General features: G+C 41.2%; 1 pseudogene; it reads right to left on the bottom strand.

The window, feature by feature from the left end:
- Positions 1–4841: 4841 nt before the first annotated feature.
- Positions 4842–25317, bottom strand: LOC103202369 (annotated as a pseudogene).
- Between the last annotated feature and the right edge of the window lie 2642 nt (positions 25318–27959).

Here is a 27959-nt window from a genome sequence, read left to right as displayed (position 1 = left end):
TTTGCCTGGTGGGGTGACTTAAATCTTTATTTCTGAAGGGTCACCATTAGTAGTCCTGCATCAATTGGGTTGCTGTAGTTTTCCAATGACTTTAATCACAGGGCATGATAGCACTGAAAATTGCCTTATGGGATCCCCTGTATTCCAGATATACTCTTATTTACCGCAATTCTTTAACAGTCCAATTTCCCCTTGGTAATTAGGGTCAATCATAGCAGCCAATATAGTAACTCCTTTCATTGTCTTTTGGTTCAGAGACATGAGGAGCTCAAAGTAGTCAGCTAGCATTTTTAACTTCTAGTTCAATGGAATCAGTGTTGTGTCTCCTGGTGGGAGCATTCCTCCCTTTGGAACTAAGACTTCTGGACAAGCAGAACATAGAGTCACAATGATAGGAAGCAAAAATTTTATGAATGAATCAGTAGGGGTAATAGTGAGTGGTGCCACTCCCATTTCCATCCCTTGATTTCTGGACTCATGGATCCTGGCAATGGGAGAAACAGCATTGTCTCAGCCCTGCAAGGTATTGTCACCTAGCTGGCACTATAATTGTCTTCAAAAGTCCATTCCACCATTCTAACAAGCCAGATGCTCCAGGATTATGGGGAACACATAACAGTAGATAAGGCATTCTGTAAGTCCACAGATAGTTTTGGAGAAGTATTGTGTATGGGGAAGGAAAATCCATGTCCAGATTAAGTGTCTATCCCAATAAGAACAAAACCCTGCTCTTTCCATGATGGAAGCAATCTAGTGTAATCACCTGAGACCAGATTGCTAGCTGATCACCCTGAGGAGTAGTGTGATATTAGGGATTCACTGTTGATCTCTGATGCTGGCAGTTTGGTCTCTTAGCAGTGACTGTAGCCAAATTGGCTTTGGTGAGTGGAAGCCCATGTTCCTAAGCCCAGGCATTACCTCCATCCCTGACACCATGGCCACTCTGTTCATGAACCCATTGAGCAATGATAGGAGTAGATGGGGAAAGAGGATAACTGTTTTCCACAGAATGTGCCATACTATCCACTTGATTGTTACAATATTCCTCTCTTGAAGTTACCCTTCAGTAAACATTCACATAAGACACAAATATCTTGACATCTTTGGTCCATTCAAAGACGTCTATCCACATACCTCTTCCCCATTCCTATTTGTCAACAATTTTTTCAATCATATTCCTTGTCCCTGACCATCCAGCCAAATCATTGGCCACAGCCTGTAAATCAGTACACAATTGCACATCTGGCAATTTCTCCTTCCAAACAAAATGAACAACTATGTGCACTGTTCAAAATTCTGCTCACTGGGAGGATTTCCCTTCACCACTGTTCTCCAGGGAAGTCCCAGAGAGAGCCTGCAGTGTTGCTGCTGTCATTTTTGAGTGGTGCCTGCATATCACAGGAGTTTTCTCAACTGGTGGTAAAGAACTCTCCATGAGGCATGGAAGAGGGAAGGTAATGTGACAGGAATGAGGACCATGGACATTTGGTCAACTTCTTCATGTAACTTACTTGTGCTTTTAGGGCATGCTCAAGCCCAATCTTATATACACCACTTCCCATTTGATAATGAAGTGTTGGTGTGTACATGCAACTTTGTAGGTAAGACAACACCCAGTTTATGATGGGTAGCTCAGGTCACATGGTGATTTGGTGGCCCATGCTTAAGCATTCAGTCTCTACTAAGGCCCAGTAACAAACCAATTATCTACAGAGGATGCCAGGGCTTTGCTCCAAAATCCTACAGGTCTACACTGTGATTCACCAACAGGGGCCTGGAAAAGATTTCAAATAGCATCTCTATCTGCTACAGACACTTCATGCATTGGATCTGCTATATCATATAGGCTAAGTGGCAGAACAGCTTGCACAACAGTCTAGATCTGTTGCAGAGCCTTCTCTTATTCTGGACCCTACTCAAAACTTGTAGTTTTCGAGTCACTTGGTAAACAGATGTTGTTGTGTGCACACCTAAATGGGAAATATATTGTATACAAAATCCACAGAGATCCACCAGGCAATATGCCTCCCTTTTAGTTGGTGGGGCCAGATGCAACAACTTATCCTTCACTTTTCTAGACATGTCCCACACCACTGGACCTGTAGAAAGTTCACTGAAGTGCAAAATCTGAATTTCTGTGCTGTTTGTTTCCCACCCTCTAGTACACTAATGTCATTTTCTTTTTTAGAAAAAATTTTTATTTATTGTCAAAGTTTACAGAGCAAATTGATTTTCCATTCAACAATTCTACACATTTTGTTTTGTGACCTTGATTGCAGTCTTCACAAAGTAACATCATTCCTCTCACTTTCTCCCTGTGTTTATCATTTCCATTCATCCTTCTTTCCCATCCCTTCCTGCCTTCTGAGCTTTATTCCTGGGCAAATGCTGCTCTTTTGGTCTTGTGTAGTTGATTGTTCTAAGAAGTTTGACCTCCCTGGTGTTATTGTTTACTTTATAGACCTACTTTTTCACTGAAAGTTGAGCTGTGGGGGTGATGGCACACAAATGGCTTACCAATAAGTCTAGAGTACTTGCTACTTCTTGCTTAGTAGGTCCAAACAGCATAATTTCATAAATGTAATGGACCAGCATGATTTCCTGGGGAAGGGAAAGTCATTCAAGTCCCTACAGGATGGATTCAGGGACCCACTAGATCCACTGTGAGATGAACCTAAGCTAAGACTCCATTGATAACCTGACCTCTATATGCCCCTATTCTGACTAAACTCACTGCTGTCAAGTCAGTCCCAACTCATAGCAACCCCTCCACGGGTTTCCGAGGTGGCATCTCTATAGAAGCAGATAGCCCAGTTTTCTTTCCGAGGAGTGGCTGGTGGGTTTGAACCACCAGCCTTCTGGTTAGCAGTCAAATGCTTTAGGCACTATTAGTGGATCACAATGATGGTTTGGGTCTCTTGGGATTAGTTCAATGTCCAGTAATTCCTGGAAAGTCTGATTATTTCCTTTTTCCCAATAAACAAGTCACCTTGGTAAAAGGGGAAGACTGGGAAAAAACTTGGCAATGTAAATTTTTTGCAGTGTAGTAAGGTGAGGTTCTTAGGAGCTCTGGTAGCATAGTGCCTAAGGCACTTGACTGCTAACCAGAAGGCTGGCGGTTCAAACCCAGCAGCCACTCCTCGGAAGATGGGGCAATCTACTTCTGTAGTGATACTGTCCTGAAAACCCAAGGAGGGGTTGCTATGAGTTGGGGCCAACTCGACGGCACATAACAACAACAACAACACAGTGAGGTTCTTACTCAAGGGACCTGGCCTCCCCTTCTTTCAAGGAGCTATAGGTCTATAAACTGGCTCAAATCTGAGAACTGGTTGAGGAACCCTGACTCTGTTTTGGCAATTCAAGTTAGACTTCTGCTCACTTGACCTAGAATTATTTCATTTACATAGATTAAGTATATAGTTAGTAGGTTTCCCCTCTTATTTAACGCCTAGGGACACTATGACTAAGTAAACAAAGCCTTCAGTCCATGCAAGTCAGACTATTCTGATTACTGATTAGACTCGGCTCCCACTATAGTAACTACGCCCACCTTGTCTTTGATGATTAATTGTTGCAACTTGTCCTCTGTCACCCTGGGATCCAGTCACCCTCCATTGTAGTTAGGTTCCTCATTTCAGTGAGGGCAGTTCCCCTGTAACATTTGACCTACACAAAAGGGTAATCACAATTCTTCATCCTTGAAGCTCTCCTCACAAATTTATTCCTCATAGGCGTGGTGAAAGATGTGTCCTCTGGGCACTCCCAGTGTAAGTGTGTGGGTCTGACATGATAAATCCACCCTAACTTTCAAATATCACTAAGCCTTTGATACCTTCTTCTACAGTATACCAAGGCATTTCAGCTTCAGTTAGTGTAGACCACCTTTTGGTCTATGTTTTGACCAACCAACCAAAATCATTTGTTAAGATCCTTTTCTATCCTTTGAGATGTAAAACTGAATGCAGAATTTCTGCTTAGTAAGTCCATTTCAATAAATTCAGACAAATCCAACTTTATGTTTCTTGCATCATTGTCCCACACCTTTAATAGTCGTTTCACACATATTTCCCAAATTTCTATTGGTGAAAATTAGAAAGATCAAATAGTTCTTTTGAAGTGTAGTGCACCTTCTCATGAGTCACACTTTGTACCTTACCTTTTGAGACCTGCTAGGACTTGAGTCTAATTATAGGTCTAGAAGCAAAATCTGCTGGTGAGGGTAGGTCCTAAGGACATTCATCAATGTCTTGCAAGGCATCTGCCTCAGGCAATGCCTCAGGCAAGGATTCTTCAGATAAACCTCAATTAATCTCATCATATGAAGGCAGAAGGGGTGATTTTACTGGCAAAGGTATTTCAATAGCATTTAAGGGCTCAGTGTTCCCAGATTCATCAATAACTTCTCATGTTTCCATTCCACTTTTCAGGATCCGATTTCTTCCCAATCAACACCCTCACTTTAACCTGAGACATCTTGCAAAATTGGGAATTCAGTCGGCATTGTAATTCTGGCACTCTTAAGTTTTCAGCAAACTTAGAGCATGCCTATAGGAGATAAGACTTTCTTTTAGGGTGCAGATAGCAATTTTCAGGTCATTTACGGAGAAACTGTGTTGGGACTTTGAAGCCCTGAGCTCCTCATTTTCTCTCCCTACTTTTTCTTTTCTTCTTTGTTTTCAAACTGGGTCATTTTAATGTAATAATAAATTGTTATCTTAACGACTGCAGGCATGTAAGTCTATTTGGTAATATTCAGAAACACATAGGAATAGTAATTTTCCTAACTGGTTTGTACTCTTCACCAATAATTATAAGGAGTTACTTGTAGGAAACTGCTATTAAAGTAGTAAGACTGCATTTATGCATCTATTATTTTCAGGGTTGTTGATAATCTTGACATATTTCCCCCAAAAGCCTTCCCTCCTTGTGTCACAAGGCGCAACTCACTCACATTCACTTCAATAACAGTTCTTGTGATAATGCCCAAAGTTGTATATAGTGGGGATGAAAGATTCTTTTTTACACCAAGAATTTACTGGTAGGCAAAGGTGGCTTTAAGTTCAGAATGTGTTACTTGAGTCTTCTGGAAACATAAGCCTACTGGTCTGATGAATCTTTCATATTTAGGACATGTTCATAAAGCCATCTCCAACAAAGTAGACTTTAGTAACCCTCCCTTTCCATGTTGTTTTTCCTCTTTCCTGTTCCTGTTTTTAATATTTCTGTTTCTCTCTGGGCACAGACTTTGGGCAGTGAGGCTTCCCATTTTCCCATTGTCCCTTTTCATTTTTGTGTAATCATGTTAGAAAGTACTTTAGCCCAGGACTGCCTCCTTTGACCTGCAGATTGGCAGACACTGTATGAATCAGATCTGACTCAATGACAGTGGGTTGGGTAGAGTCTTCTCATCATTCATTTGTTTGATGTTTCTCTTTTCATATATCTTGATAGTCTTTTTCATTTGTAATTTATGAGCATAGCACTGTTTATAGCGCTTAGGTTTAGACCTTTTTTTTTTTTTTTGCCTTCTTTGAACATGCAGGAGCCTCTTGACTTTCCTTCTTTCTTTTTCTCATGGTAATCCAAGTAATATCCATAGCACTTAAGGTGTAACTCAATAGTTTCATTTTGTGGATGATGACAGCAGCAAAGAAACTGGGCACAGTCTCTAGGGTACAAAAAAGTTCTCAATTTTCAGGTTTCTGAGAACAATGAGCCAACTCCACACAACCCTCAATAGGAAAGCTTCATTCCCACTTTGTCCAGTGAAAGTAGGAAAACCACCCAATGTCATTTTACTCACCAATTTGACTAAAATTGTTTAAAATAGCAAATGCACCATCACCCAGAACCTTATCTTTCATAAGTATTTGAGTAGAGTGTCCAGTAGTGATATTTTATTTGTCTCTATTTCTACATAATGTCATGGACTAACAAAGCCCTCTTTACTACTGTCAGTAGACTTGTTAATGCCTTTAAATCTAGACAGTTTTAAGAAATAATTCCAGAACTCCTAAAACTCATCCTTAGGAATCTGTTCCTCTAGAATCACACTTTGTAACAAAATGTCAGGGCTCTTTAGAGAAAGAGATGGAGAAAGAGAGATTTATTTCAAGGGATGGCTCATGCAATTGTGGGGTCTGGCAAGTCCAAAATCTGTATCTTTTTCATTGTAAATGAGGTACCTATAGTTTATGGTCATTTCTGATATTTCAACAACCAGACAAGTAGTCTTCTTTTGCAGAGATCCACATAAGAACAATCCATTATGAATTTCTCATTTGTTGTTGTTATTTGCCATCGAGTCAGCCCCGACTCATAGCGACCCCTCCTTGGGTTTCCGAGGCAGTATCACTACGGAAGTAGGATTGCCCAACCTTCCTTCTGAGGAGTGGCTGGTGGGTTTGAACCGCCAGCCTTCTGATTAGCAGTCAAGTGCCTTAGGCACTATGCTACCAGAGCTCCTATGAATTTCTCATAGCACTTATCAAATCGCCTCCTTTACATCCCCAGTATCCACAAAACCAAAAAACCAAATTCCCTGCCATCAAGTGACCCCCTTTGGGCTTCTGAGGCAGTAAATCTTTACTGAAGGAGATTGCTTGTCCTGTTTTCCTTCTGCAGAGTGGCTTGTTAACTTTCCGGTTAGCAGTCAAATGCCTTAGGCACTATGCCACCAGAACTCCTTAACCAACCATTATATCAGAGAGCAAATAGGTATTGTTTCTATCATTTATTGTTTTGGATTACACAGGTTAATATTTTTCCTCATAAATGTAAAAAGCCCTGTAGTCACCTTTTTGTTCAGCCATTCACAACTTTAGCTAACATCAGGACATTTCTGAGAGATAAGATTTAATGTTAGAGGTAGGAGATGTGGGGTATTGAGACTCAAGTTGTTGTTGTTGTTGTTGTGTGCCACCGAGTCAGACCCAATTCATAGCGACCCCTCCTTGGGTTTCTGAGGCGGTATCACTACGGAAATAGATTGCCCAACCTTCCTTCCAAGGAGTGGCTGGTGGGTTTGAACCACCAGCCTTCTGGTTAGCAGTCAAGTGCCCTAGGCACTACGCTACCAGAGCTCCTACGAGACTCAAGAGTGGTAGTCAAACAATTCTCTCTAGTTTCTTTGCAACTGTGTTGGAGAAAAAATTCCTAGTTTGCATGAAAACGTACTGCTTTATTTCAGGCCATTAGTCAACTGAATCAACAAATATATCTTGAGGACCTATCATAGCAAGGCATGGAATGGAATTATGGAACACAGTCTCTGTCTTCTTCCTCAATTTAAATGAGCAAACCCTCTACTGAACACCTACTATGTGCCAGGTGCTATGCTAGGAGAAAAATGAGGTAATGGTGCCTGCTCTCAAGGATCTCATAGATAACTGATGCACTAATTGCAGTGCAGCAGATCTGCTGGTCTGATAGGGGTAAGAACAGATGCTAAGGCAGCTACCAAAAAGGAGAGTATCAGGCTGAGTGTTAGCCTGAGTGTCAGGCTTATACTCTTCAATGCAATTTTGCTAAGGAGAAAAAACAAATGCAACTAACTGAATGCAATAGACTTCCTCTTTTCTATAAAAATAATCTCAAACTGTTGGAGGATAGCCATCAGCTGGATTTACAAACACTTGGGGCCAGAGAAGCTAAAGACATCTAGCACTCCCAAAATACCCCTTTTGTATCCAAGACCTTTGTAGACAGAAGGCTATGTTTCCTTTCAGTTTACTAATGCAAAGAGAAATGCTCTCTCATGTCTTTGGTACTATCAAGCAACTAATTTGGGGTCAACACAGGCTCTTCTTCAATAGAACTTGGCAAGTCTGGTGGAAACATTTTTTTCCTGGCTTTGTGGGCACACAGAAAGAATTCTGAACCTCAGGACTCATCCGGGCTCTATTTGGGACTGTACTTCAAGAATAGTCCACCTATTCCTTGGAGTGAGTGTATTCCCAAGCCTGCTCTACTGTGAAGCCAGAAGAACACTTGCATCCATGTGGGAATGCAGCACATGCCTTCCCTGGGTACCTCCCTCCTTCCAGAGAAAAATTTCTGGGAATAAAAGCCAGAGAATTGCAAGGTCGGATTGTGTTGGCTTTCTCAGAAGGCACATTGTGTTCTGTAAGCTTCTCAAAAGCCAACGAGTCAGAGTAGCACTATCTGAATAATTAGTGATGTGTGTCATGCATGTGAGATCAAGACATGATGGAGAACTGGTCCAGGAATGTTAACAATACAGGTAACAACCAGAGGCAGGGTGACAGAGAGGAAGAAATATCAGCATGGGTCAGCACAGACATGGATTTGAACTCCAGCTCTATCCTTAATAGCACAGGATCTTGAGCCAGTCAAAAAAAAAAAAAGCTAAGACTTTTCTGAATCTCAGTTTTCTCACCTGTAAAAAGACTATACTATTACTTTTAAAGGGTAGTTGTTATTGGTTACTGTCAAGTTGATTCTGACTCTGATGACCCTCTTGGATGCAGAATAGAACTGCACCATAGGGTTTTCAAGGCTGTGAACTTTTGGAAGCAGATCACCAGACCTATCTTTCGAGGGGCCCATGAGTAAGCTTGAACTGCCAATCTTTCATCTTGTAGTTGAGCACTTAACCATTTACACCATCCAGGGACCCAATGAAATGTTTGTAGTGTGCTTTAAATGCAACAGTGTATGTAAAGACCTTGTTGTTGTTGTCCTACTTGTGTGGCATTGAGTCAACTCTGACTAATAGTAATCTTATATGATGGAGTAGAACTGCTACAAAAGGATTTCTCAAGCTATAATCTTTTTGGAAAGGAGCTCTGGTGGTATAGTGGTTAAGTCATTTGGCTGCTAACTGAAAGGTCTGTGGTTTGAACTCACCAGCCACTCCACAGAAGAAAGATAGGTCAATCTGCTTCCTTAAAGATTTACAGCCTTAGAAACCCAATGAGGGTCACTATGAGTCAGCATCGACTTGATGGCAGTGAGAATCTTTATGGGAACAGATCACCAAGCCTTTTTTTCCTGTGGAGCAGGTGGTGGGCTCAAACCACTGACCTTTCAGTTAGCAGCAAGTACTTAACTATTGAGTTACCAGAGCTCCTGATAAAGTCTCTTGTTGTTGTTGTTAGGTGCTGTCGAGTTGGCTCTGACTCATAGCAACCCTATGTGCAGCAGAACAAAACACTGCCCAGTCTCTCAGACATGGCCATTATGCAACAAAGAGTAGAAATTGTTATTATTAGTTCATAAATTTAAACACATAAAACAGTTGTACCTGACATGACTGCTGAGGGTCTACTATGCAGATCAAATGAGTTGGGCTGGAGATTACAACTTAATGGAGGGAAAGGCTCCTAAGAGGGAGAATGAAGGTCTTGACTGTACATTGTGCCCATGAACTGTACTGGCTTCAGACCCATCCTCCCAAAATGGAATAAAGACCTGGGAAACACAATGTGTTTATTGTTGTTATTATTATTAATAATGAGTTGTTCTATTCAGGGCAGAAGCTTTAGAGAGGTGGGGAGTGGAAAGAGGGAGAGAACAACTATCATTCATAAGGTTGAATAGGGCCATGGTACCCAGTGTACCCAGGGATGATGCTATTCTTCTCACACTGCAGACATTAATGAGGATTTAATTGTATCCCTGACATTATACTTATGTCCATTAAAAATAGAACAACAGCCCTGACATCCAGTAGGTGGCCTGGCACTCACAGCCAGGTCTGGGTACCCTCCTATTGAACAAACAATTTCATAGAACATTAACACCAGATAAGGCCACTCCATGAGTGTGGTGGATCAAGATAAAATCAGGGTCATTCCATAATCATGTCCAAACACAGAAGAAAACATGAACATCCTCCAAACCATATGATGACCCAATATGTTTCTATCCTGGTTATTCTGAGTGATTGCTGCTTCTTCACCAATAACATCTTTGGACTCATTCTACTCTTCCCTCCTAGATAAAAAGATTTATTAATACACCCAATTGTAAGACTACCCTCAATTCCTAATAGTTTCACAGAGCAAAGTATTACTTCCTTAAGCCTCTCCCAAATAAACCAAAGCAATTACCAATCCTAGATAAGTTATTTTTAACACTCTCTTAGTGGTTCCCCATGGTATTTGTTCTCCCTAGCTGCAATGAGCTTTAAGTCCAAAGTGTTCAACTAAAGATGTGTTCCAGGTCTTTGCCTGGAGGGCACTGATCTCACAAAAGGAACACACAAAATACGAAATATGACTAAGAGGTAATAAAAACTTACAAATCACAAGTAAGAACCAATTCCATTATTTTTCTTCCATGAATCTCATATGCATATGTACCTTTTGTACATACAATTGCTTTTGTATGAGAATGTGAACACCAAGGAAATAACCAAGTTAAATACAAAGAGCCCTTAAGAGGAATTACCATTTTCAAATAGAGATTTTGAATACTATCCAGCTAACTGGTTTACCTTTTTTATGTCAGAAGAGACTCTGAAACTTGCTCTTAAATGTAGAACTAAAGCAAATGGAAGACCTGATAAAAATAAAAGAGCTGAACAGAATAAAATAAAAGGGAAGCTCAGGAAGACAAAGTAAAGTATTACAATGAAATGTACAAAGAACTGGAGTTAGAACACCAAGAAGGAAGAACACACGACATTTCTCAAGCTGAAAGAGCTGAAGAAAATATTCAGGTCTTGAGTTGCAATATTCAAGGATTGTATGGGTAAAATACTGAACAACACAGGCACCATCAAAATAAGATGTAAGGAATACAGAGTCACTGTACCAAAAAGAATTGGTCAACATTCAAAAATTTCAGGAGGTAACATATGATCAAGAACTGGTGGTCTTGAAGGAAGAAGTCTAAGTTGCACTGAAGGCATTGGTGAAAAACAAGGCTCTAGGAATTAACAGAATAACAGTTGCATGCAATACTATGAGTACTCATTAGTCTATGTCAAGAAATTTGGAAGACAGCTACCTGGTCAACCAACTGGAAGAAATCCTTATTTGTGCCCATTCCAAAGAAAGTTGATTCAACAGAATGAGGAAATTATCCAACAATGTTAATATCACATGCAAGTAAAGTTTTGCTGAAAATAATTCCAAAATGGTTGCAGCAATACATAGACAGGAAGCTGTCAGAAATTCAAGCTGGATTCAGAAGAGGACGGGGGGGGGGGGGAGATGTGGATATCATTGTTGATATAGGATGAATCTTGGTTTAAAGCAGAGAATACCAGAAAGATGTTTACCTGTGTTTTACTGACTATGCAAAGGCATTTGACTGTATGGATCATAACAAAATATGGATAACATTGCAAAGAATGGGAATTCCAGAACACTTACTTGTGTTCATGAGGAACCTATACATAGATCAGGAGGGAGCAGTTTGACGAGAACAAGGGGATAATGCATAATTTAAAATCAGGAAAGGTGTGCATCAGGGTTATATTCTCTCACTATACTTATTAAATTTGTATGCTCAGCAAAGGATCTGAGAAGATGAACTATATGAAGAAGAATGTGACATCAAGTTTGAAGGAAGACTCATTAATAACCTGAGATATGCAGATGACACAAACTTGCTTGCTGAAAGTGAAGAAGACTTGAAGCACTTACTGATGAAGATCAAAGACTATAGCCTTCAGTATGGTTTACACCTTAACTTAAAGAAAAGTCCTTACAACTAGACCAATAAGCAACATCATGATAAATGGAGAAAAGTTTGATGCTGTCAAGGATTTTATTTTACTCTGATCCATGGAAACAGCAGTCAGGAAATCAAACAACATATGGCATTGGGAAAATTTGCTGCAAAAGATTTCTCTAAAGTATTAAAAGGCAAAGATGTCCTTTTGAAGATTAAGGTGCACCTAATCCAAGACATGGCCTTTTCAATTGCCTCATAGCATGTGAAAGCTGGCCAATGAATAAGGATGACCAAAGAAGAATTGATGCATTTGAAATATGGAGTTGGTAAAGAATATTGAATATGCCATGGACTCCCAGAAAAACAAACAAATCTGTCTTGGAAGAAGTACAGCCAGAATACTCCTTAGAAGGGAGGATGATGAGACTTCATCTCATGTCCTTGGTTGTGTTATCAGGATGGACCAGTCCCTGGAGAAGGACATCATGCTTGGTAAGGTAAAGGGTCAGGGAAAAAGAGGAAGACCCTTAAAGATACGAGTTGACACAGTGACTGCAAAATGGGCTCAAACATAGAAATGATTATGAGGGTGTCACAGGACCGAGCACTGTTTTGTTCTGTTGTACATAGGGTCACTAACAAGTTGGAACCAACTCATGGCACCTACTGACAACAGCAACTTGTTTACCAGTCAAATTAAGGTTATAATTATACTCGATTACAATGACCTCCATCTTCTCATGGCACTTCAATTGGGTTCCAGCAGTAAGCATCTGGAGGTGTGATGTCCCATTGATACAGCCAGCCTAGGAGCAAGGGAAGCTGAGCCCAGGTAATGTGGTGTAAGGTATTACCAGACCTATGTGTGTACTTGAAAAGAAAAGCATGTCTCAGCTATTCATAGAAGGACAAAAAGGGGGCACATAATCTCTGCCTGCTTCAGAGCTTTGACTAGAGAATAGCACCACCCTGGAGGCTGTGGGGAATGGTCACTGGGGGTGGCAGGGAATCAAAGTTAGAGAACCCCAGAGGACAGGAGAAGCTTACAGCTACAAAGTTGGATCTACTTGCATCCTACTTGGGATAGTTTCTAAAAATTCCTCTCTTTTAAACCTCAGAGAGTTCTTCACTTTACCAAGGGAAGACATGGTCTTATTGGGTATGAGTGAACTGAGCCAGAGTAATAAATTAAACCAAGGTAATAATGGAGGTTGTTGTTGTTGTTGTTGTTGTTGTGATGTGCCCTTGAGTTGGACTCGACTCATAACGACCCCTCCTTGGGTTTCTGAGGCAGTATCACTACGGAAGTAGATTGCCCCATCTTCCTTCGAAGGAGTGGCTGGTGGGTTTGAACCACCAGCCTTCTGGTTAGTGGTCAAGTGGTTTGGGCACCATGCTACCAGAGCTCCTATAATGGAGGTATAAAGCCCAAAATCAATAAAGAGCAAGACTAGGGTGAGAAAGTCTTAAGTGGGTGTGAAATAACCATTAAGTCTGGTAGTGCCTAAGACATTTGACTGCTAACCAGAAGGCTGGCGGTTCAAACCCACCAGCCACTCCTCAGAAGGAAGGTTGGGTAGTAGTCCCGTAGTGATACAGCCTCAGAAACCCAAAGAGGGGTCGCTGTGAGTCGGATCCGACTCCACAGCAGTGTGTTTGGTTTTTGTTTTGGCTACCAATGAGGGTTTTAGAGACTTTTCTACACAGCTCTAAGAGACACATTAATTCTGTGCAAACAGTGCCCCCTGGAGCACAGTGCAAATTGTGCCCCTATATTATTTCAAACTCCATTGTCAGGAATCAATGCATAGGGACCCTAAAGAACAGGGTAAAACTGCCCATAGGGTTTCCGAGTCTATAATCTTTATAGAAACAGACCACCACTTCTTCCTCCTGCAGAGTATGTGGTGGGTTCGAACTGCCAACCTTTTGATTAGCAGCTGAGAGCTTTACTACTGAGCCACTAGGACTTCTTGGTACCCCCTAGAGTAGTGAAATTCTGGGGTCCTGGCACCCATAGAGTTGGAAGAGGTACAGTGCAAAGCTTTTGACATGTTTTATCATATTTAAATCTCATGATAACACTTGTAGTTGTTAGGTGCCAGCCAGTCGGCTCCGACTCATAGAGACCCTATGCACAACAGAATGAAACACTGCCCTGTCCTTTGCCAGCCTCACAATCCTTGCTATACCTGAGCCCATTGTTGTAGCCATTGTGTCAATCCATCTCATAGATAACCCTAGGAGATAGGAAACAGATACTAAGAGACCTTAGGCAACTAGCCATGTGTGGTTTTACTTTGGTTTGGGGAAAATAAACCTTTGTAGATAGTGAGCCTGTACGGATAGGGAGGGTTTGGATTGGTGGAGAAGAAAGTGAAGGAGACAGAACAGGACAGGAGAGAACAGGGGAGGAAAAGGGAGAGGAAGGAAGGAAAGGAGAGAATCCAATTTCCAGAGATAAGAAAGAACATAAAGAAATGCAAAACAAAAAGGAGGACAGCATAGTGTGTGGGAGGGAGAGGGCTTTTTGGAGAGGGTGCAGGATTACCTGGACTGGATCTGAGGGTGCATACTGGAGGAGAAGACCACATGCCCTGTGTCACCAGAAGGGCTTCTTATGCCAGGTAGAGTTCAGGAATGGTCAAGATGCCAAAGTAATTAAGGATGTAGTAATGTGGATGTAGCTGAAGATCTTAAACTATCAAGCATTGTGCTTACTTTGGAAATGTCTACAGACTGTCCTGACTTGAGCTCACCACAGTTGATGGCTTGAAATTACAGGCATGACAGCTTCCATTTGGAGACATCTGTGGACTGGCCAGTGACCTTGTCTCCTACAGACAAGCTTGTGTGAGGATGATGGCTAATGGGAAAACATGGGAGCTTCCGCCCAATTTTAGAAAATGCTGTAATAGTGAACTGAGCCCATGTTGTGTTCACCTGCTCTGCAGACTGTTAGCTGCTGGCCTTGTATCCACCAGTTCAGCAAGCAATTACTGAGTGCAAAGGTCATGCCGACGCACCAGGCTGAGGAGGCACAGACAAGAAGATGCTCATTTGAGGCCCAGCCCAGTCTCACACCAACTATGGAAACTTGGGAGCATGGCTTAGCTTCTCTGAGCCTACCTCATGTGTTATTTCCCCTCCTGGGAATACCTGGAACACCACTTTTGACCCTCAACTCATTTGGTGTCAACTTAAATATAAGTTTCTCAAAAAGAAACTTAAATTTCCAGACTGTCCTCATCCATTTAAATCTAGTCCTCTGCCTTTATAATATTTACAGTTATTTTTTATTTATAGCATGATAATTTTAAATCATACATTTTATTTTAAGTTGATCTGAGGGCAGGAATCACCTCTGACTGCTCTTCGCTGTATCCTCAATGCCCACCTAGCCCAGGGAAAGATAGAAAGTAGAAGCTCCATAAACATTTGCCAAACAAATAAACAAATATAGTACAGTGAGAATGACTCAAAATGTGTGATTTTTAAAAGGGGATATGGAGAGAGTAATGTTCAGGCCAAACCACTCTCTTATGGGGGCACTTCAGCCTTCACAGGACTTGAATAATGCAGATGATTTGATCAAGGTGGCTTTGCCCAAGTACCCCTCCAGTTTCATATATATATATATATATATATATATATATATATACATATATGTATATATATATATGTATCCTAAAGCACTTGACTGCTAACCAGAAGGCTAGCGGTTCAAACCCACCAGCCACACCTCGGAAGGAAGAAGGGGCAATCTACTTCCGTAATGATATTGCCTTGGAAACCTGCTATGAGTTGGGTCTGACTTGACAACACATAACAACAACAACATATATATTTCACTTATTCCCTGTTCTTCTATCCTAGTTCCTCCAATGGCTTGTTGACTTAGAAGTTATTGTGAAAATCAAGCCACTTCCTTGTGCCTGACAAGGTCCAGGAAACAATCTTCAAAGCGTCATGTATTAGTGAAACATGTAATGGCCAATAAGAGCTTCTGGGTTTGGTGTCCTGGTTGTTGGACCTAGAATTTACCAAATTGTCTTTGTCAGGTCTCAGGGTTGAAGTGAAGGCACAGCAGGGAAGCAACCTAGTCAAACCCAATAATTATGATTACGGTGTTCAAATGGGAATTGAGGTGTGGAGAGAAAGAAGGAGCCTGTCCCTACAGGATTCTGAATGAAGTTTCAATCAATGAAACTTGCTTGACCAGAGGGGACCTCTCAAGGGGAGAGGGTCTGTTCTGCCTACAAACAGCTCTGACTTTATGTCTTAGTTCCCTAGTGGTGCTATAACTGAAATACCACAAGTGGGTGGCTTTAACAAACAGAAATTTACTTCTCACAGGTGGGATAGCAGTCCAAATTCAGGGTGCTGGCTCTAGAAGGCTCTGGGAGAAGGTCCTTTTCTCTTCAACTTCTGTTTCTGGGTTCCTTGGTGATCTCCATGTGGCTTGGTATATATCTTTCCCCTATTTGTGCTTGCTGTCTCTATACCTTATCTACTCTTTCTATATCTCAGAAGTGATTGGTTTAAGACACACCTTACACTGATAAGACTCTTTAACATAACAAAGAAAATTCTATTCCCAAAAGAGGTTTTATCCACAGGTATAGGGGTTAGGATTTACAACACATTTTTTTTGGGAGAACACAATTCAATGCATAACACTTTAATTCAAGTTCTCAGACCTCTACCATGCATCCAGAAATTTCCCAAGGGTCACTATCCTAGTAGTGATACAGCTTCTGATGAACTTATAACTGGAAATTAACACATTGATCCAAAGTCTTTTCTACTCTCATGGCCTTTTTATTCTCATTAACATTACAGATGATTCCATTACAAGGAATATATATCTAGATATATATTTTTATATTGAAACCAATATATACCAGTTGCCATCGAGTTGACGCTGACTCATGGTGACCCCATGTGGGTCAGAGTAGAACTATGCTCCATAGGATTTTCAGTGGTTAATTTTCCAGAAGCAGATTGCCAGACCTTTATTCCCTCTTGGTGGACTCAAACTACTAAACTTTCAATTAGTGGTATTCTCAAAAGATGGTATATGAAAAGAAATTGTATATAAATCATATTATACATGCATTAAAATAATTAGATATTTAAAGGAATCCTTTCATGAATTACCTTATAAAGAATAATTTTTATAAATTAAATAATCACCTTCTCACTTATTAATCCTGTACAAGTGTGTGTGTTGGGGGGAGGGTTGTTGTCCTGAAAACTGGACACATTTGTAAAGATATTCTCTCCAAATGCCATCCATTGAAGCACCCACCTCAAATGGTACTGGGTTTAATAGAAGAATTTAAACTTTTACAAAAAGTCGTATTTATCATGTGTAAAAGAATTTTGTTATTAGTCTGACCCTTCTAGATCTCTGTGGTTTGGACTGCTATTACATCAACTCAGTCTTTCCAGCCCAGAAACTAATGAATTCCATGTGGACAGGAGGCCCTGAACATACTTTCCTGAGTGTCTGACAAAAGAAAGTACATTTTGTTTTTAAGAAGCTTAATACATGAAATTCCAAACTTTGGCAATTATAAAATAGGAGAACAATTCACCTAATGCTTTGAGCACAAGGCTTTTGGGGCAGTGGTGTCACTAGGGTTGGTGTCACTCAGTGCAGTTACTCGTGGTGTCACCTCTCTCTCATGGACCTCCTGCCATATCAAACCATACACAATCCTTAACAATCCTTTATTATCAATTTTAATCTTAGAATAAAATGTAATATAGCTGTAAATTGATTAGATGTAATATTTCTTAGATTATATGAATACTAACAGCAAAATTGTTGTATAAACTCTTTCTACATTGAGTTACAACATTATTAATGGTTACATTATTAGTAACTGAGCAGAAGCCTTTTAAATTTTTTTCTCCTTTTTCTTTAATTACTACTTTATTCTCAAAATAGTTATTGATATAGGTTCACAAATACTAATTACTAAAATACTATAGCTAAAACAGGAGAAAATTTGACAAAATTAGAGACTATAAAAACACCTGCAGCAATGAAAACAACAACACGTGTTTTTAGTGCCTGCAGATGAAACCATGTGATTCAAAGTGTCATTGTAATTGGGTAATAATGACAGTTCTAATTGGAGCATACTAGTAGGTTCAAGGGAGCTCTGGTGGCATGGTGCCTAAGGCAATCGACTGCTATAGCGATACCACCTCAGAAACCCAAGGAGGGGTCATTATGAGTCGGATCCGACTCCGAGCAATGAGTTTTTTTTTTTTTTAGTAGGTTCAAAAAGAAAATTAGCATAGGGTCTTTATAAGTATATTGACACATATAAGCTGGGCTTACAAAAAATGTTACTAATTACAGGAATATTATTCTAAAAAATAATAAAACTTTCTACTGAAAGTTTGGTGCCACCTCTTCTGACAGTGCCCTCTCAGTGTGGTCTGACCCCCACACTCTGCTGGTGATGCCACTGACTCAGGGACTCATATGTATTAACTATGTGTTGTTATGTGCCATCAAGTCGGACCCAACTCATAGCGACCCCTCCTTGGGTTTCCGAGGCAGTATCACTGCGGAAGTAGATTGCCCAACCTTCCTTCCAAGGAGTGGCTGGTGGGTTTGAACCCCCAGCCTTCTGATTAGCAGTCAAGTGCCTTAGGCACTACAATACCAGAGCTCCTGTATTAACTATACCCACAGGCAAAGGGGGTCAGTGCAGCCCAGCTCTGATGTGCTTGCACAACCAAAGGTACCAGGTCTTTGGCCATGGAGGGGAATTTGAATAAGTCCACCTTCTAGCTATGCTTGAATAGCTAGAATGTCACAGCTCATCAAGTGGCCTATAATTTCACTTTTTCAGGTCAATATTTAAGAACTGGGTCTATTGAATTTGAATATGAAGTCAGTTACTTACTAGCTCTGACATTGGGCACTAAAGTCTCTCAGTGTGTCAATGTCCTCATCTGAAAAATGGGGCCATTTGTAGCTAACTCAAGATGGGTAGATATCATGCTTGGTAAAGTAGAGTATTAGCAAAAAAGGGGAAGATTCTTAGTGAGATGGATTGACATGGGCTGCAATAATGGTCTCAAGGATAACGAGGATTATGAGGCTGGCACAGGACCAGGCAATGTTTCATTCTGTTGTACATAGGGTTGCTATGAGTCAGACCCAACTCGACAGTACCTAACAACAAAAAATAGATGGATGGAAAGAGCATAGCCAACACTTGGGCACAGAAAGGGTTCAGTAAAGTATCTCCAGCTTGAGTTTCTCTTTTAAGTGCCAACCATGAATTGACAAAAGGATTCAATCATGTTATTTATTATCTATAATGCCTTAATTCTGATTTTCTCTACACCAGTCTACCACCATGCTTCCTGGAAAGGTGATTAGAAGGGCAGTCTCTGGGGCAAAGCATAAGGCCCTGGACTAACTGAGAGCACACGTTCCTGTTGATTCTACTGCTCTGCCCTGGGGAGCTTCTGAGGGTCAATGATTACCAGTTTTGGCTTAGGTTCTGCCGAGCCATCGGGGTTACATTAATGGGGCAGCACGTCATCCACTCTCCCATGTCCAAGTGCTTTCTGGGAAAGCCCTGGAGGCAGATGGAAGTGGAGCCAGCAGCCTCCCTGACCCTGTTGTTCCATGTAATAGAGCCACCCTCAGGGCCATGCTTGGGGTCCTCTGTTTGGAGCTCTTCTTGCCATCAGTTAGCACCCCCCCCCCCCATTGCTGGCAGAGTTCACCACATACAGAATCCTTAACAATGGGAACACTCTACACCATCTTCCCAGCTGACTCCTCACAAGCATGGCTACTCCAGGAAATTTTGTACTGTTCTTGACCAATTTTCTTTCCTGACACAGGTGAGCATGCCAGAGGAGAGACAGTGCTCACAGATCTTCCAGACACGACAGGGCAAACATGGGGCTCCCTCACTTCACCCCAGCACCTACCTCCAAGTAAAGGCCACCCACTGACTCCTACTGCAGTCCTGCTGACGCACTTTATCTCATTCCTTTTATCGTTCTTTTTACTCAATGGTGTGTATCATGACCCTGGAAAAAATAAATAAAATTCCATATTATTTCCTCTTACTTGCTCTTCTGTCATAATCAAACCAAATAAAAAGATACTTCTCAGTCTCAAAATAGTTACTAACCTCTCTGAGCTGTAGTTTTTCATTATAAATTGGTAATTATGCTTATCTGTTGTTATGGGGATTAAATGAAAACTACATATGTGCACACAAATACTTGTACGTGAAAGTTCATGGCAGCACAATGGCCAAAAGACGGAATCAACCCAAATGTCCATTAGTGGATGAATGGATAAACAAAATGTGGTACATACATATAATGAAACATTATTCAGCAATAGGAAGTAACAAATACTATGGCTAAGCAAAATAAGCCAATCACATAGGACTATATATTATATGATTCAAATTATATAAAATATAAATTTGCCAGAATAGGCTAATCTCTATATATTGAGAAAATAGATTGGTGGGCATCAGTGGCTGGTGATTTGGGGAATGAAAAGGACTGCTAATAAGTATAGGGTTTCTTTCTGGGGTGATTAAAATGTTCTAAAATTGGTGTGGTGATGGTTGCAAAACTCTGTAGATATACTAAAATCTGTTAATTTCACATTTTATATGCATATATTCTATAGTTTGTTAATTATGTCTCAATAAAGCTGTTACCAAAAATACACATGTAAAGTGTCTGTCACATAGTAGATGCTCAGTAAATTCCCCTTCTCATCTTCATCCTGCTTCTTCATTCCTTTATTCTTATTTCTTATTCTTCCCTTTCTACCTCTTTCCTCCAGCACTAGCCAGAAGCCCTGTCCTAGACCCTTGTTAGCACCTTAGTTAAACTCAGCACCTCCTTCTCACAGCAAGTGACTGCTGTGACATTGAAGGCACCATCATTAAAATTATTTTCTTGGTCACAAGAGACTTGAGGGTACAGAAAGCATTTTTCTGCTTACCCTCTTTCCTAAGTAGAAAGAAGACACTCCTGACTCTACTAGTATATGGGAGATATTTCTTCTCCTGGGGTCTGTGGGGGAAGTTGTTCTTTCCCCACTGTGGTCCAGGTCTTGTGGTCTTGTGGAGCAGTTGAGGAAAACCCACAGGCACTTTCCACTCCCACACAGGGCTGAGAAATGTGAAGGTTGTGAACCTGGGCTAGTGGTCCAAGGGTAAAACTCATCTAAACTATACTCCACCACCCCATACCTCCCAGGGCTAGAGGTCTGGCCAAAGTAACCTGCTTTGAAGCTGGATCTGCAGTTCCCAACACATGACAGACCAACAGACTCACATGTGTCTGACTGGATGCTTCAAGGGTGAGGGTGGGAGTTTATTTAGCCTTCAGCCATATCATGGCCTAAACATGGTATGGTGGTTAAGTTTGTGTGTCAACTTGGCTGGGCCTGGTTGAGTGGCTGGGCAGCTGGATGTAGTATTCCTCATGATGAGACTGGTAATCAACTCCATGGTGGAATCTACTGTGAGCAGCTGAGTAGCTGCCTTTGAGTATGTGGTCTGCTTTCTGTATATAAGATACAGCTTTGGGAATGGTCTCCAGCATATGGAACACTTGGACCCTGTATGTAGCTGTGTTGTTGTTCAGCAGTCTGCCATGCTCTGCTGATCTTGGGACTTACAATGGACTTGAATTAATGGCCTGCCATGTGATTTGGTAACATCGAGACTGTGCCATTTTATTTGTCGACCATGAGCTTCTTAGCCTCAGCAGCCAGTAGCTGCCTGAGTGAAGAGATGCCTCTAGTTTCAGTGGGCTGGAAGCAAGAGGCAGAGCTGAAGCCCAAGGTTGAAGGGCTTTCACATAGCCCCTAGAACCTGGCAATTTGAACTCGGACTTCTAGCTGCCTGAACTGTAAGAGAATAAACTCCTGTTTGTTCATTCCATCCCATTTGTGGTATATATTCTTGTCAGAGTGACACTAGGGAACCAGAACACATGGCTACTGTTCTCTCTCATTCTCTCTTTCACATTCTAGTAGCTCAGTTTCATCCTCTCTCTTTCTCTCTCTCTTTCTCTCTTTCTTTCCCTCAATACATTTTTTAAAATTTTTATTCTTTATCACATTCTGTTCCTTACTGATTGCTAAAAGAACTAACAAATCTGTCCTAGACAAGTGCAGCCAGAATGCTCCTTGGAAGTGAGAATGTCCAGACTTCATCTCACCTACTTTGGTCATGTTGTAAGAAGAGACCATTCCCTGGAGAGGGATATCATGCTTGGAAAACTAGAAGGTCAACACAAGAGGGGAAGGCCATCAACAAGATGGATTGACACAGTGGCTACAATGATGGGCTCGGGTACAGCAGGGATCGTGGAGCTGGCACAGGACCTGGCAGTGTTTTGTTCTGCTGTTCACAGGGTCACTATGAGTCAGAGATGACTCAGTGGCACCTAACAACAACAACAACAATTCCTTACTAATATCCCTTATTCTATTTCCAGGGTCTGTAGCTCTATTCCAATTCTCATTTAATGTGGCCTCTCTGTAGACTCAGTGCTGCCTCACAGATAAGCTAGAACTCCCCCCCTTTTTCTTTACTAATTGCCATCAAGTTGATGCCAACTCATGGTGAACCATGTGTGTCACATTAGAACTGTGCCCCACAGCATTTTTAATGGTTGAGATTTGAAAGTAGATTGTCAGGCCTTTCTTTCAAGGCACTTCTGGGTGGAATTGAACTCCCAACCTCTCAGTTAGCAGCTGAACACATTAACTGTTTACAAAAACACCTCCTTGCCCACATTTCTTTCTCTTTACTTCCCACCCACACACACACCAAGAAGAGAAAAGATGCGGACATGAACATGATTGGGATGAGGAGGCTTCAATCCTTTCTTTGATGATGACACAGCAGACAGTCCATATTCAGGGTCTCTCAAGGAAACAACAAAAAACCATACATGCATGCATGCAGTCCCAGAAGTTGGCCCCTTACTCAAAATCCAGGCTGGGTATTCCTTCCATGTTTCCTGAACAAGAGCCACTGTAAAGAGCAAGTAAAAATTTACCAGACCACCACCTTTCAATTTTCTATTGCCCATCTTTTTTTAAATAAATTAATAAATAAAAAGATCTTCATCCAAATTAATATAAATTATCATGATCTGTTTGATGACAAGCCATTAAGGCCAAGTCCAGGTCTTATAAAGCATCATATAAATAATGCTGGTGTTTGGGAAGAAAACAAAATCTAGCCCGTGTCATAGCATGAACACTAATTCCTATGCAAAGAGAAGGGCCCAATCTACCTGGAGAACACTGCAGCCTTTTCCCTAGAGCTTTGAGACATGTAGTGTGGAGTCAGATTGGCATTTTTAACAGAGCTAATTTCCCAGTAAAATCTATTAGGCCTAGAAGACAAAAAGAATAAAAGTCATTAAGAAAGTAAGCAATAAGGAAGACCCAGGAGCTCAGTGTGAGTGTTGTGTGTGTTTGCTTTTTTTTTTTTTTTTTTTTGATGTGCCAATCTTGCTCCTCTGCCTAGGCCTGGTATGTACACTGTCTAGCCACAGCTTCTCTTTCCTGATTCAGTTTTCATTCCCTACTACATCCAATAATTATACCCATTTCCAGGGATGGATTTTTCCAACATCATTTTATTTCTGACATTTCTTTTCTTGCCAAGGCTTTCTTTACCTGCACTGGAGCAGATGGAGAAGAGAAAGGATGGAAGGAAAATCACTAGGAATTGTGAAGAGATGGACATCTGGGTTTAGCACTGACCAAAATGCTGGTTCCTGACAACTGGAAGATGTTAGGCCTAAGCTGTGATTTGTACCAAAACTGATAAAATCACAGCAAAAAGCCAGCAAAGGTGTTTGATGGAGCAGAGATGGTTTTGAATAGGTGTCATGAAGGGAGTGAAAGAGAATGGCTTAAAAGTGGTATAGATCCTGTTTTAAACTTCACTACTTCCACTTGTTAATAGTATCAATTACTTTGGTTTCCTTATTTGAGCTTTCTTCTTCATGAAAATAGAGAATTTTTGCAAATAACGTGCACACATATACAACGCGCATAGCGTGCTTAGCAAAATAATACATAAAGGGGTTCATAGTTGGGAAAAAATTAAAATGCACAAGTTATTTGCTTAAAAATGTGGTAATAATACCTGTTTCACAATGACAGTCCATAGATTGTGCAAATGGTTAACATGCTTAGCTGCTAACCAAAGGTTGCTCAGTTATACCCACAGTACCTCGGAAGAAAGGCCTGGCAATCTACTTCTGAAAAATCAGCTATTGAAAACTCTACGGAGCATAGTTTTACTGTGATGCACATGGGATTGCCATGAGTCAGAGTTAACTTTAGGGCAACTTGATTTCACAATACTCTCATAGGATTAAGTGTTAGAACGTCCAACAGTGTCCAGCACATGGAAAGCCTTAATGAATATTAGCTTCCTTCCTTTCTTGGCAGGGTTGAAGAACTGTGATGAAGGGATCAGAACTGAGGACAGCCAAAGATTGAGTTGGTGTTTAGGGATGAATTTTAACTCCCAAGTCTGGATTTGAGCAGGTGGTAGGCTCTCCCTCCAGACCAAAGGATGAACTTCCAAGTGTCTACATGGGCTGTGGAGAAAATTCAGGAGAGAAGTGGATAGTCTTGCCTGAGGGAGAGGTCAGGTTTGGGAAAGCATTCTTCTACCTCCCGTGCCCCAACCTCCTGAGGTTATCAAGAAGGATCTCCTATCAGAACCTCCAGGAGGGGTAAGCAGAGGTGTTGGCTGTTTTCAGGAGAGCAGCAAGGCAACAATATGTTTGCACACATGGAGCGTAGAGGGGAAAGACTTTGTTTATCTGACTACTGGAAACAAATCAACAAAGGGGGAAAAAGGCTGAGGATCAGAAAGAAAAAGATTGCCCACAGAATGTTGATTAGATTAGACAGTGAAGATCAAATTGTGCCAGATCAATTGAATTTCCTCTGAGGTTAGCATGACCAGCTTTCCAGACACAGAGGAAGTCAGAGCATGGGGCCTGGTGACTGACACCTTGAACATCAACCCTTGGGTGCCCTGAAGAGAAGCATCTTGTGTTATAATTCCTACTCTAAAAAAATTTTTATTTTCCTTTTTAGAACCTAATACACTTTGCTATTTTATATTTATTTGGTTTAACCTGTGTCTTCCTCAGCTTCGTAAGTGGTACACCACCCACCTAGTTCAAGCCAAAGCCTGAGTCAATCTTGATTTTTTTCTTTCTCTCACTCTCACATTCAATCCATCAGCAAATCCTGTCTGCTCTTTATACAACATAAATTCAGAACCTATCTGTCCAATTCTCCCTATCCCATGGCCACCACCTTTGTCCAAGCCACCGTGATTTCTATCTTGAGCTACAGAATTGTTGTTGTTGTTGTTGTTATGTGCCGTCGAGTTGGACCCGACTCATAGCGACCCCTCCTTGGGTTTCTGAGGTAGTATCACTATAGATTGTCCAACCGTCCTTCCAAGGAGTGGCTGGTGGGTTTGAACTGCCAGCCTTCTGGTTAGCAATCAAGTGTCTTAGGCACTACTCTACCAGAGCTCCCAGGAATTACCTTCCTATTATTCTCTCCGCTTCTTCTTTTCTCCTCCGAAGACACATTCCCCACAGTCTGAGCTGCAAGATTATTATTTACATCAATAATCATGTAAATCAGGTCACATTACTGCCTTGCTTAAACCTCTCTCAGCTTCCCCTTGTCCTGTTGACCTCAAGGCCCTGTATAGCCTGAATGCTGCCACCCCCACTTCTATCATTTTCCCCTTGCTCACTGCATACCCATCAGCTCACCAGTGAACATATCCAGTTTGCTCCTGCCCCTGGCTTCCCCACTTTCTGTTTCCTTGCTGTTGGACTGAACTGTGTTAGGTTTTCTTCCAATAGCAGCTTCTGTCCATCACTAGGGTCTCAGCTTAGCCACCACCTCTTTCAAGGGTCTGCCAGCACCAAACTAAGGTAGCTCCACTATTGCCTCAGTGGCTTCACTTTGCTTAATCTTCTTCCAGCTCTTATCACTGTCAGATACTATCTTGCATGTCTGTATACCTATTTATTCTGTTCTACCTTATTGTCCGTGCTCTCTTACTAGAAGGCATGTTCTAAGGAAGCGAACTATCTTGTTTTCCCCTGGACCCCTGGCACCTGAAACAGTGGCTGGCACATAGAAGACACTCTACAAATCTTCTTGGATGAACGTCAATGTCCTCCCCTGGCCTAAAGTAACACAAGTGAGGGACTGGATCTGCTATCATCACCATTTTACATCCAACAGCAGGCTGCCATAGGACTCCATGGTATCTCTAAATAGAGAGACACGCAGAGAGAGGCACTAGCTAATTTTCTTCCAACTATAGCTGAATACATTGTTTTACTTGCTTATTCCAACATATCTCCTTTTACATGATCACATGTAAAAATTTCATGTGGTGAATTTATACATGTATATGTAAAAAAGGCATGGTGGAGGTATCTGACCTTCTCTAACTTCACAAGGGTGAGGAGTATCAAGATAAACAGCCTGAGCCTGATTCCTATTAGGTGGGGTCAGACATGCAGCCATCTTCCAACTTTTTTTTTACCAGTTCTGACAGTTTTTTTTTACCAGTCCCTCCCACAGCATTCTCTACTTCTCTGCTGGGTTTGATCATTCTTTGCAATGGTCACACAGATCTCAGACAATACTCATGATTATAGGGTTTATTAGGGAAATAACAGGTTATAATTCAGGATCAGAAATGACTCAGGATACATAGGCACACCTCTCTTTGGCCCTCATAGCTCCTTAGCCTCTGCCCTGATGGAGCAAGTGTTACAAAGATCCTTTGGCTCTGCTGGTAAGTTTCCAGAGGCATCTGCTTTCCAGTAAGCCTTCTGCCTGAAGACACTCAGCTGTTTCACTCCATGGGCTGGGAGGCCCACCACTCTGTCTCATGCTAGTCTCTTGGTTCTGCCACATTTGCAGTTACCATTTCTCTGCCACTGCTTCTTGCCATCTCTTGTTATCTCCAGTGGCATAGCTTTCTCTTTCCTGGATCAAGGAGATTTAGCACAGGGATCTCCGAAGGATGATCCATGTCCAAAGGATGTGCTGGAGCATATTCTGGCTCTTCTTTCTTGATGGTAGTGAGATCCACACTTTCTGCCTCTGGGATGGCTCATTTTAAGTCTAGCGGGATGGAAAAACTGACCAATCCCCATGTTAGGGTTTCATAAATCTTATTTCCATAGTACCACCCACACAGGGGTCCCATGACACTTATTTACATTATTAGCAAGTTATCAGTCCCCTTGGTGGGTCACAAAAACTATATTTGCGTAGTTCCACCCAAACTTTTGGTGGAAGTATTACAATACTATGGCTAGAAGGCCCATATTAAATAATCCACTGCACTACAGTATAAATGCTGATGCCAACAGATGTCAGGGAGATAGTGGATGTTTATAGTATTGTATATATTTTGGGCATGTTTTCCTCACATCTTTTTTAGTTAAATTGGATTTTCTACAATGTGTAGCGGTACCTAGATCTTACATATTTTTAATTCCGTTCTGTGCTTGAAAATTTATATGAGAAATGTATATGTTTCTGAGCATTCATTTTCATTATCAACTAACTATACCTTTCTAGCGTTTCCTTACATGATCAAGGGTTTAAAAGTTTTAAAAAGTACAAAGGAAGCTAAACTATGTGAAAAAGTTCTGAGAAGCTGAAGAAAATGTAGATGAAGTGGAAAAAATGGAGAGCAAAACTGAAATGAAGCTCTGCTTGTCAGTAGCAGGCAAAGAGAACCTGCTACTGACTAGACAAAAGTACAGAGAAAATTCATCACTCTCTGAGGAGGCAGGTGATACAATGGCAAGGCTGGCATTGAACAATATGGGCAAGAGCAGTTAAGTGAGTCAACTACCAAAAACAAACAAACCAGTCACCACTAAGTCACCCCTGACTCATAACAACCCCACGTGTGTCAGAAAACTGCGCTTCATAAGGTTTTCGATGTTGATTTTTCAGAAGTATGTCAAAAGGACTTTCTGAGGAGGTTCCTCTGGGTGTATTCAAGCTTCCAACCTTTTGGTTAGTAGCTAAGTACTTAATTGTCTATGTCACCTAGGAACCTCTAAGTGAACTACATGCCACCATATTTTGTTATGAACCATTAAACTTTCTCAGAATGACATATACCTCTATGGGCACAGCTAGGATTTATCAAATGAAGGAACTGAGGAATCAATGAAAATTAAGA

This window comes from Orycteropus afer, unplaced genomic scaffold, assembly GCF_000298275.1.
Source record: "Orycteropus afer afer isolate SDZICR_OR568_19922 unplaced genomic scaffold, OryAfe1.0 scaffold00178, whole genome shotgun sequence".
Taxonomy (NCBI): domain Eukaryota; kingdom Metazoa; phylum Chordata; class Mammalia; order Tubulidentata; family Orycteropodidae; genus Orycteropus; species Orycteropus afer.
This window is presented reverse-complemented; position numbering and strand designations above follow the sequence as displayed.